We start from the raw sequence: 11,897 nt of genomic DNA, 5'->3' as shown, positions 1-11,897 counted from the left end.
TTTATCTCTCCTTTATCTCTCTCATCTTATCTTCTCTCTCTCTCTCCTCCCTCTCTCTCTCTCTCCTCTATTTCTCTCCTCTCTCTTCTCTTCTATATATATCCTCTCTTTTCTCCTTTCTCTTCTCTTCTCTCTCTCTCCTCTCCTCTCTCTCTCTCTCCCTCCCTCTCTCTCTCTCTCTCTCTCTCTCTCCTCTCTTTCTCTATCTCTCTCTTCTCTCTCCCCTATCTCTCCTCTATCTCTCTTCTCTCTCTCTCTCCTCTCTATCTCTCTCTCTCCCCTTCTCTCTCCTCCTCCCTCTCTCTCTCTCTCTCTCTCGCTCTCTCTCTCTCCCTCTCCTCTCTCCTCCCTATCTCTCTCCTCTCTTCTCTCTTTTCTCTTCTATATCTCACCTCTCTTTTATCCTTTCTCTTCTCTTCTCTCTCTCTCTCTTCCCCTCTCTCTCCTCTCCTCTCCTCTCTCCCCTCTCAAATCAAAATCAAATCAAATGTATTTATATAGCCCTTCGTACACCAGCTGATATCTCAAAGTGTTGTACAGAAACCCAGCCTAAAACCCCAGAAAGCAAGCAATGCAGGTGTAGAAGCTCCTCTCTATCTCTCCCCTCTCTCCTCTCCTCTATCTCTCTCTTCTATCTCTCTCTTCTATCTCTCTCGCTCGCTCTCTCTCTCTCTCTCTCTCCTCTATCTTTCCTATCACTCTCTCTCCTCTCTCTCCCTATCTCTCTTTTCTCTAGCTCCTCTCTCCTCTCTCCCCTCTTCTCTCTCTCCTCTATCTCTCTTCTCTTCTCTCTCTCCTCTCTATCTCGCTCTCCTCTCTATCTCGCTCTCTTCTCTCTCTCTCGCTCTCTTCTCTCTCTCTCTCTCCTCTCCCCTCTCTCTCTCCTCTCTTCTCTCTTCTCTCTCTCCTCTCTATCGCTCTCTCTTCTCTCTCTGTCTCCATCTCTCTCCTCTCTCTTTCTCCTCGCTTCTCTTCTCTCTCTCTCCTCTCTATTTCTCTCCTCTCTTTTCTCCTCTCTCTTCTCTTCTATATCTCTTCTCTCCTTTCTCTTCTCTCTCTCCTCTCTCTGTCTCTCCTCTATCGTTCCTATCACTCTCTCTCCTCTCTTTCTCTATCTCTCTCCTCTTCTCTCTCCTCCTCCCTCTCTCTCTCTCTCTCTCTTCTCTCTCTCTCTCCTCTTCTCTCCTCTATCTCTCCTCTATCTCTCTTCTCTTCTCTCTCTCCTCTCTCTCTCTCTTTCCTCTATCTCTCTTCTCTTCTCTCTCTCTCCTCTCTATTTCTCTCCTCTCTTCTCTCCTCTCTCTTCTCTTTCTCTCCTCTCTTTCTCTATCTTTCTCCTCTTCTCTCTCCTCCTCCCCCTCTCTCTCTCTCCTCTATCTTTCATATCACTCTCTCTCCTCTCTATCTCTCTCTTCTCTCTCTCTCTCCTCTCTCTCCTCTCTTCTCTCTCCTATCTCTCCTCTATCTCTCCTCTTTCTCTCTTCTCTCTCTCTCTCTCTCTCTCTCCTCTATATCTCTCTCTCTCCTCTCTGTCTCCTCTCTCCTCCATCTCTCTCCTCTCTCTCGCTCCTCTATCTTTCCTATCACTCTCTCTCCTCTCTCTCCCTATCTCTCTCTCCTCTCTCTCCTCTCTCCCCTCTTCTCTCTTCTCTCCTCTATCTCTCTTCTCTTCTCTCTCTCTCTCTCTCCTCTCTATCTCGCTCTCTTCTCTCTCTCTCTCCTCTCTCCTCTCTTCTCCCTCTCTCCTCTATCTCTCTTCTCTTCCCTCTCTCTCTCCTCTCTATCTCTCTCTCTTCTCTCTCTCTCTTCTCTCTCTCTCTCCTCTCTCCTCTCTTCTCTCTCTCTCCTCTATCTCTCTTCTCTTCCCTCTCTCTCTCCTCTCTATCTCTCTCTCTTCTCTCTCTCTCTCCTCTCTCTTTCTCCTCTCTTCTCTTCTCTCTCTCTCCTCTGTTTCTCTCCTCTCTTCTCTCCTCTCTCTTCTCCTATATCTCTTCTCTCCTTTCTCCTTTCTCTCTCTCCCCTCTCTCTCTCTCTCTCCTCTATCTTTCCTATCACTATCTTTCCTCTCTTTCTCTATCTCTCTCCTCTTCTCTCTCCTCCTCCCTCTCTCTCTTCTCTCTCTCTCTCCTCCTCCCTCTCTCTCTCTCCTCTATCTTTCCTATCACTCTCTCTCCTTTCTTTCTCTATCTCTCTCTTCTCTCTCTCTCCTCTCTCTCTCCTCTCTCTCTCTCTCTTCTCTCTTCTATCTCTCCTCTCTCTCTCCTCTCTTCTCTCTCTCTTTTCTTCTCTCCTCGATTTCTCATCTATCTCTCTCCTCTTCTCTTCTCTTCTCTCTCTCTTCTCTCCTCTCTCCTCCATCGCTCTCTCCTCTTTATCTTTCTACTCGCTTCTCTCTCTCCCTCTCCTCTCTATTTCTCTCCTCTCTTCTCTCCTCTCTCTTCTCTTTTATATCTCTCCTCTCCTCTCCTCTCTTCTCTCTCTCTCTCTCTCTCTCTCTCTCTCCTCTATCTTTCCTATCACTCTCTCTCCTCTCTCCTCTCCTCTCTCTCTCTCCTCTCTCTTCTGTCTCTATCTCTCTCTCCTCTATCTCTCATCTGTCTTCTATCTGTCATCTCTTCTCTCCTCTATCTCTCTCTATCTCACTCTCTCCCCTCCGACCATCTCCGCAGCTCCTGGAGTACGTGAGGAAGGGGGAAGGGGATGAGCATCCTGGACGTGGGTCTGGCTTAGGCCTGTCAGCCTCTCAGCACTGGAGATAGTGTATGGTGGAGAGAAGTGCTACATCGCCCTGGGCCTGGCCAGAAGGGTAGCACTTAACAAATATTGTACGCAGCACAATTGCATATCAGCAAAGCTACGGCCACACAGAGACGTATGAACACGGATTAAATAACATATGCATTCATCAATTGTCTGTTTTAGTCTGTGAAAAGTGAAACTCAAGTCAGTTATTTTCGGACGAGTTGCATGCGTAAAAAGACAGACAATTTCTTGACTCTGTTGTCCATCATCAGTCAACGGATGACTCCCACTGAAATCTTTGGCTCAATCTGTAATTTTCAGACACAAAATCTCGGTCTGGCCATTGCCCTCATAACTCTGTCCACTGTTTTGCCCATCAGCACTACAGAGAAGTATAGGTTCCCTTCATTTAGTGAGATTCTCACAGCAGGAAAATAATCCTGCAGCAACAGGCAGGCAATGTGAATTATAATTAATGTACATTTTTTTGTAAAGGTTGATACATTTTTTGTTAGGGCAAATCAAGTCTGACATTTTAAAGTGGAAATTACAAACTTCAGACGTGTTTTTAAACCTTGAAAACACTACAAATGTGCATTTCCTGCTTTGCAGGAAAATTCCTGCAACAACAGGATGATCAAATTAAGATATGGCATCTGTACTTCCTTCATTATTCAAAACCTTTGTTGTGGGTGTGGGACACATTGTGCTTGATGAAGAGGAAAAAACAATTAAAGAAATTTTAGTACGTCTAATTCGAACCCCTCATTTCTTTTTCCAAAGAATGCACATGCGGTTCCAATCTAATGTTAGCACAGGACAGGAGCTGCTAGACTTCCCATAATAACCTGTGAGCCTTGAAGCCCAACACAAATAACTGCTGTATGGGAACTGATCAAAACAAGGAGCAACAGCCTGGTCTTACAGTAATGTGGACTGGAACAAAGCAAAAAATATACAGGTTGCCACTACGGCTAAAAGTAGTTCACTATATAGGGAATAGTGTGCCATTTGGGAAGTATCCATAATATACATAGGTGCAGTATCAATGGAAGTATTGACAAGTATATCACTAATTTGCACATACTGCCTGCCTGTAGAGGATGAAATGGGCTGGGATTTACTGTGTAGGTCTGACCTAGGAACATCAGTCATGAGGTGTAATGAACGCCAGCCACAGCCACAACCCAAGGCCTGGTCTGTGTGGAGTTGCCCTGTCATGTCATGCTCTTTCTGATTTCTCTGTGGCTATGGGCATGGCTCACTGCAAACAGAGACTAATTACTCTCAGGTCCTGAACTAATAAGAGCGTCTGCTAAATGACTAAAATGTACTCTCAGGTCCTGAACTCACCGGCCGGCGACCGCAGACTGAAACTCAGCTTGTCTTGGGAAGGGAAGGGTTGAACAAGACCAAGGCCACTGTGTCCAATCAACTGAGTTCAATAAAATGTTTTTTTAAAATTCAAATACTTTGAATGTTTTAGCCTGCCTGGTGAGCAGGGTTTGTAGTTTTGGTACTTTTCTATTGGTTCCATTGCAACAGGCAAGCTCAATTAATAATAGCTTATTTCAAATAGTATTTGAACCCAGGTCTGCCGACCAGACCGACTGCTACCCCTCGCTCCCGCTCCCGAAAAAGGAGGACGTTTTGTTGGTGACAATGAACCCTCTAACCTTTCCACCTCATCAGACTCAGTCCCCCTCAGTCTCTCTGCATCTGTGTGTCATTACCGAGACATTATGACCTCCCTCCTCCTCCAAAGGCCAACAGAGGCGATAAAGCAGATAATTGAAGGGCTGGTTAATCACTGTTTACTCACCACGATGTTACATGTTGTTGGGCTCAGCTGCTTCACACAGACAGCATCCTGCCTGATGTCTCAGAGTGGACGCCCAACACACACACAAGCACACACACCCCTTAACGTATAATCCTGCCAGATGCCTTAGAGCGGACGGTCAGGTTACCTGACCGATGTTTCCACCGTACAGTTACTGTACAGCCAAATAGGCAGATGAGAGGTTGGGGATGTATTTTATCATTAAATCTAAAGCGAAATACATTTTACATTTACATTTAGGCCTTTAGCAGACACTTTTATCCAGAGTGACTTATATTTAGAGCATTCATCTAAAGATTGCTACGTGGGACAACCACATATCTCAGTCATATAGTAAGAACAGTTTTCCTCATAAAGTACTGTAGCTAACAGCAAAGTCTGTGCCAGTAGGAAAAAGTCAAGTGCGAGTGTTAGTGTTAATATGAGTGTGAGTGTTAATACGAGTGTTAGTGTTAATACGAGTGTTAGTGTTAATACGAGTGTTAGTGTTAATACAAGTGTTAGTGTTAGTACGAGTGTTAGTGTGAGTGTTAGTGTGAGTGCGAGTGCGAGTGTCAGTGTGAGTGTTAGTGTTAATACGAGTGTTAGTGTTAATACGAGTGTTAGTGTTAATACAAGTGTTAGTGTTAGTACGAGTGTTAGTGTTAGTACGAGTGTTAGTGTTAATACGAGTGTTAGTGTTAATACGAGTGTGAGTGTGAGTGTTAGTGTGAGTGCGAGTGCGAGTGTCAGTGTGAGTGTTAGTGTTAATATGAAAGTTAGTGTAAGTGTTAGTGTTAATACGAGTGTTAGTGTTAATACAAGTGTTAGTGTTAGTGTGAGTGTGAGTGTTAGTGTTAATACAATAGTTAGTGTTAATACGAGTGTTAGTGTTAATACGAGTGTTAGTGTTAGTGTTAGTGTGAGTGTGAGTGTTAGTGTTAATACAATAGTTAGTGTTAATATGAGTGTTAGTGTTAATACGAGTGTTAGTGTGAGTGTGAGTGTGAGTGCGAGTGCGAGTGCGAGTGTCAGTGTGAGTGTTAGTGTTAATACAATAGTTAGTGTTAATACAATAGTTAGTGTTAATACGAGTGTTAGTGTTAATACGAGTGTTAGTGTTAATACGAGTGTGAGTGTGAGTGTTAGTGTGAGTGCGAGTGCGAGTGCGAGTGTCAGTGTGAGTGTTAGTGTTAATATGAAAGTTAGTGTTAGTGTTAGTGTTAGTGTTAATACGAGTGTTAGTGTTAATACGAGTGTTAGTGTTAATACGAGTGTTAGTGTTAGTGTTAGTGTTAGTGTGAGTGCGAGTGTCAGTGTGAGTGTTAGTGTTAATACGAGTGTTAGTGTGAGTGTTAGTGTTAATATGAACGTTAGTGTTAGTGGGAGTGTTAGTGTTAATATGAATGTTAGTGTTAGTGTTAGTGTGAGTGTTAGTGTTAATACGAGTATTAGTGTTAATACGAGTGTTAGTGTTAATACGAGTGTTAGTGTTAATATGAGTGTTAGTGTGAGTGTTAGTGTTAGTGTAAGTGTGAGTGTTAGTTTGAGTGTGAGTGCGAGTGCGAGTGTCAGTGTGAGTGTTAATACGAGTGTTAGTTTGAGTGCGAGTGTGAGTGTCAATGTGAGTGTCAGTGCGAGTGTCAGTGTGAGTGTTAATACGAGTGTTAGTGTTAATACGAGTGTTAGTGTTAATACGAGTGTTAGTGTTAATACGAGTGTTAGTGTTAATACAAGTGTTAGTGTGAGTGTTAGTGTTAGTGTTAGAGTGAGTGTGAATGTGAAAATTGGAACGGAAATGGCGCCACACCAAACTGGAAGTCTTCCGACTAGCTTGGAAAGACAGTACCGTGCAGTATCGAAGAGCCCTCACTGCTGCTCGATCATCCTACTTTTCCAACTTAATTGAGGAAAATAAGAACAATCCAAAATGTATTTTTGATACTGTCGCAAAGCTAACTAAAAAGCAGCATTCCCCAAGTGAGGATGGCTTTCACTTCAGCAGTAATAAATTCATGAACTTCTTTGAGGAAAAGATCATGATCATTAGAAAGCAAATTACGGACTCCTCTTTAAATCTGCGTATTCCTCCAAAGCTCAGCTGTCCTGAGTCTGCACAACTCTGCCAGGACCTAGGATCAAGAGAGACACTTAGGTGTTTTAGTACTATATCTCTTGACACAATGATGAAAATAATCATGGCCTCTAAACCTTCAAGCTGCATACTGGACCCTATTCCAACTAAACTACTGAAAGAGCTGCTTCCTGTGCTTGGCCCTCCTATGTTGAACATAATAAACGGCTCTCTATCCACCGGATGTGTACCAAACTCACTAAAAGTGGCAGTAATAAAGCCTCTCTTGAAAAAGCCAAACCTTGACGCAGAAAATATAAAAAACTATCGGCCTATATCAAATCTTCCATTCCTCTCAAAAATGTTAGAAAAAGCTGTTGTGCAGCAACTCACTGCCTTCCTGAAGACAAACAATGTATACGAAATGCTTCAGTCTGGTTTTAGACCCCATCATAGCACTGAGACTGCACTTGTGAAGGTGGTAAATGACCTTTTAATGGCGTCAGACCGAGGCTCTGCATCTGTCCTCGTGCTACTAGACCTTAGTGCTGCCTTTGATATCATCGATCACCACATTCTTTTGGAGAGATTGGAAACCCAAATTGGTCTACACGGACAAGTTCTGGCCTGGTTTAGATCTTATCTGTCGGAAAGATATCAGTTTGTCTCTGTGAATGGTTTGTCCTCTGACAAATCAACTGTACATTTCGGTGTTCCTCAAGGTTCCGTTTTAGGAACACTATTGTTTTCACTATATATTTTACCTCTTGGGGATGTCATTCGAAAACATAATGTTAACTTTCACTGCTATGCGGATGACACACAGCTGTACATTTCAATGAAACATGGTGAAGCCCCAAAATTGCCCTCGCTAGAAGCCTGTGTTTCAGACATAAGGAAGTGGATGGCTGAAAACGTTCTACTTTTAAACTCGGACAAAACAGAAATGCTTGTTCTAGGTCCCAAGAAACAAAGAGATCTTCTGTTAAATCTGACAATTAATCTTGATGGTTGTAAAGTCGTCTCAAATAAAACTACTCTGGACCCTGATCTCTCTTTTGACGAACATATCAAGACTGTTTCAAGGACAGCTTTTTTCCATCTACGTAACATTGCAAAAATCTGAAATTTTCTGTCCAAAACTGATGAAGAAAAATTAATCCATGCTTTTGTTACTTCTAGGTTAGACTACTGCAATGCTCTACTTTCCGGCTACCCGGATGAAGCACTAAATAAACTGCAGTTAGTGCTAAATACGGCTGCTAGAATCCTGACTAGAACCAAAAAATTTGATCATATTACTCCAGTGTTAGCTTCCCTACACTGGCTTCCTGTTAAGGCAAGGGCTGATTTCAAGGTTTTACTGTTAACCTACAAAGCGTTACATGGGCTTGCTCCTACCTATCTTTCCGAGTTGGTCCTGCCGTACATACCTACACGTACGCTACGGTCACAAGACGCAGGCCTCCTAATTGTCCCTAGAATTTCTAATCAAACAGCTGGAGGCAGGGCTTTCTCCTATAGATCTCCATTTTTATGGCATGGTCTGCCTACCCATGTGAGAGACGCAGACTCGGTCTCAACCTTTAAGTCTTTACTGAAGACTTATCTCTTCAGTAGGTCATATGATTGAGTGTAGTCTGGCCCAGGAGTGTGAAGATGAACGGAAAGGCTCTGGAGCAACGAACCGCCCTTGCTGTCTCTGCCTGGCCGGTTCCCCTCTCTCCACTGGGATTCTCTGCCTCTAACCCTATTACAGGGGCTGAGTCACTGGCTTACTGGTGCTCTTTCATGCCGTCCCTAGGAGGGGTGCGTCACTTGAGTGGGTTGAGTCACTGACGTGATCTTCCTGTCTGGGTTGGAGCCCCCCCCTTGGTTTGTGCCGTGGCGGAGATCTTTGTGGGCAATACTCGGCCTTGTCTCAGGATTGTAAGTTGGTGGTTGAAGATATCCCTCTAGTGGTGCGGGGGCTGTGCTTTGGCAAAGTGGGTGGGGTTATATCCTTCCTGTTTGGCCCTGTCCGGGGGTATCATCGGATGGGGCCACAGTGTCTCCTGACCCCTCCTGTCTCAGCCTCCAGTATTTATGCTGGAGTAGTTTATGTGTCGGGGGGCTAGGGTCAGTTTTATCCGGTGTCCTGTGTGAATTTAAATATGCTCTCTCTAATTCTCTCCTTCTCTCTTTCTTTCTCTCTCGGGGGACCTGAGCCCTAGGACCATGTGTCAGGACTACCGGCATGATGACTCCTTGCTGTCCCCAGTCCACCTGGCCTTGCTGCTGTTCCAGTTTCAACTGTTCTGCCTGCGGCTATGGAACCCTGACCTGTCCACCGGACGTGCTACCTGTCCCAGACCTGCTGTTTTTCAACTCTCTAGAGACCGCAGGAGCGGTAGAGATACTCTTAATGATCGGCTATGAAAAGCCAACTGACATTTACTCCTGAGGTGCTGACTTGCTACACCCTCGATAACTTCTGTGATTATTATTATTTGACCATGCTGGTCATTTATGAACATTTGAACATCTTGGCCATGTTCTGTTATAATCTCCACCCGGCACAGCCAGAAGAGGACTGGCCACCCCTCATAGCCTGGTTCCTCTCTAGGTTTCTTCCTAGGTTTTGGCCTTTCTAGGGAGTTTTTCCTAGCCACCGTGCTTCTACACCTGCATTGCTTGCTGTTTTGGGTTTTAGGCTGGGTTTCTGTACAGCACTTCGAGATATTAGTGCGAGTGTTAGTGTTAGTGTTAGTGCGAGTGTTAGTGCGAGTGTTAGTGTTAGTGCGAGTGTTAGTGTTAGTGTTAGTGTTAGTGTGAGTGTTGGTGTGAGTGTGCGAGTGTTAGTTCACGAAAAGCAAATGTGTTTTTCTGCTTAATCCCAACCCCTCCAAAAGACACAAAATGAAAATACAGGTTGGAGAGGTTGTAGTGCGGTCTGCCACACTGGGCACCCGTGGAGCAGTTGTTGTGGGGGCTTAAGTGCCTTGCTCAAGGGCACACCGGAAGGCAATGTCATATTGGATAAATTGCATGGGTTTGATTGCACAAGCGGGGAGCCCAGCCAACAGAGAGTTGCAGTAGTCCAGACGGGAGATGCCAAGTGCATGGATTAGGACCTGCGCCGCTTGGAGGAAAGGTCGTACTCTGCGGATGTTGTAGAGCATGAACCTGTTGGAGTGAGTCACTACTTTGATGTTTAAAGAGAATGACAGGGTGTTGTCCAGCGTCATGCCAAGGTTCTTTGAACTCTGGGAGGGTAACGCTGTGGAGTTGTCAACCGTGATGGATAGGTCTTGGAGCGGGCAGGCCTTCCCCGGGAGGAAGAGCAGCTCCGTCTTGTCGAGGTCTAAAGATCAGCAACCATATGAATCTAGGGACCGGGTAGAGGCAAACACAGAAGCACAAAGTCTGTATGTGTGTGTGTGTGTTGGGGGAGATGTAATCTACGATCTCTCCTTCCCAGACCTGGCGCTACATCTACTCTGGCTCTCCTTCCTCTCTCTGCAGATAAGAGTTTAGATGTATGTGTGCTGCTTGGTAGCTTCAGCTTGCATCCGGAGTACACACTGGTTGCTAAGGTGCAGGACAAAGAGAAAGATCCAGCCCTGAGTGGGGTGAGGTGTGTGTGTGTGTGTGTGTGTGTGTGTGTGTGTGTGTGTGTGTGTGTGTGTGTGCGTGTGTGCGTGCGTGCGTGCGTGCGTGCGTGCGTGCGTGCGTGCGTGCGTGCGTGCGTGCGTGCGTGCGTGCGTGCGTGCGTGCGTGCGTGCGTGCGTGCGTGCGTGTGTGAGAATGAGCTATTGTGGAAGGCTGTTATCTCGCTGGCTGGCCTTCCACTCCCAGCCGTTCCCTGTCGACCCTTACCTCTGCCCTCTTCCTTCTGTCCCCACGGGCTCAGTTTCAGCCCCCTCCATCCCCCCTCCCACTGTGTGTGTGTGTGAACCCTGTTTCCTGCGGCTGCAGCTGTGTCTCTGTGTCCTCACTGGCCTGAGAACGCTCCCTGATCCAGCACTTCAGAACCAGAGCCTATGAACATGTTGATTCTACTAAGGTCAGGTTCTATCTGGCTGAACAAAGGAGCTGAGAATGAAAGCCAAGCCGAGGCCTCTCTCTCCCTATCTGGTTTACTGTAGTAATAATAGAATTGACAGGATACACACACAGGCTGTTGTTCTATTCTTTCCCATCAAGTACTGTATCTCTGATATCCATCTCTCTGCCCTGGCATTTCACAACAGTGGTTTTTACACGATGAAAAGGGCTTACACAATCAAACCTGTACCCCCACTACCCTCTTCCCCTCTCTCTCTCTCTCTGAGGGTTGTGGGCACACACACACACACACACACACACACACACACACACACACACACACACACACACACACACACACACACACACACACACACACACACACACACACACATGCTCACCTGGCTTCTCCTGCAGTAATCCCTGTGGTGATATTTATAGCCCAGGACTCAGGAGAAAGATGGGTATCTGCTTCCACAAATCCCCCAGGGAAGGCCAGCATCTCTGCAGCCCCAGCTTGTTGACTCTGTCACAGTGTGGAAATGCAGGCTAGCTCCAATGACACTGATAAAGCCCCTCAGGATCAGATAGGGATCTGCTATGGACAGACACAACGCTACTGTTTTTTGTTCTTGGAAGCAGCTTAGTTTTAGACTAATGGCTTCTGCAGAGCAATGTGGTCCAAAGTTCATGTTTAAGTAGTAGACTGGGGTTCCTGGGTTAACAGAATAAACTTTTAGGCAGATTTATACAGACCGAGTGAGATCGTTGTTGATGATGACTGTTTGTGCAGATGGTATTTATACAGACCGTTGTTGATGATGACTGTTTGTGCAGACGGTATTCATACAGATCGTTGATGATGACTGTTTGTGCAGATGGTATTTATACAGACCGTTGTTGATGATGACTGTTTGTGCAGACGGTATTCATACAGATCGTTGATGATGACTGTTTGTGCAGATGGTATTTATACAGACCGTTGTTGATGATGACTGTTTGTGCAGACGGTATTCATACAGATCGTTGATGATGACTGTTTGTGCAGACGGTATTCATACAGATCGTTGATGATGACTGTTTGTGCAGATGGTATTTATACAGACCGTTGTTGATGATGACTGTTTGTGCAGATGGTATTTATACAGACCGAGTGAGATCGTTGTTGATGATGACTGTTTGTGCAGATGGTATTTATAAAGACCGTTGTTGATGATGACTGTTTGTGCAGAC

This window comes from Salvelinus namaycush, chromosome 14 (assembly GCF_016432855.1).
Source record: "Salvelinus namaycush isolate Seneca chromosome 14, SaNama_1.0, whole genome shotgun sequence".
NCBI lineage: Eukaryota > Metazoa > Chordata > Actinopteri > Salmoniformes > Salmonidae > Salvelinus > Salvelinus namaycush.
The sequence above is the reverse complement of the archived record's forward strand: the minus strand, read 5'-3'. Positions refer to the sequence as shown.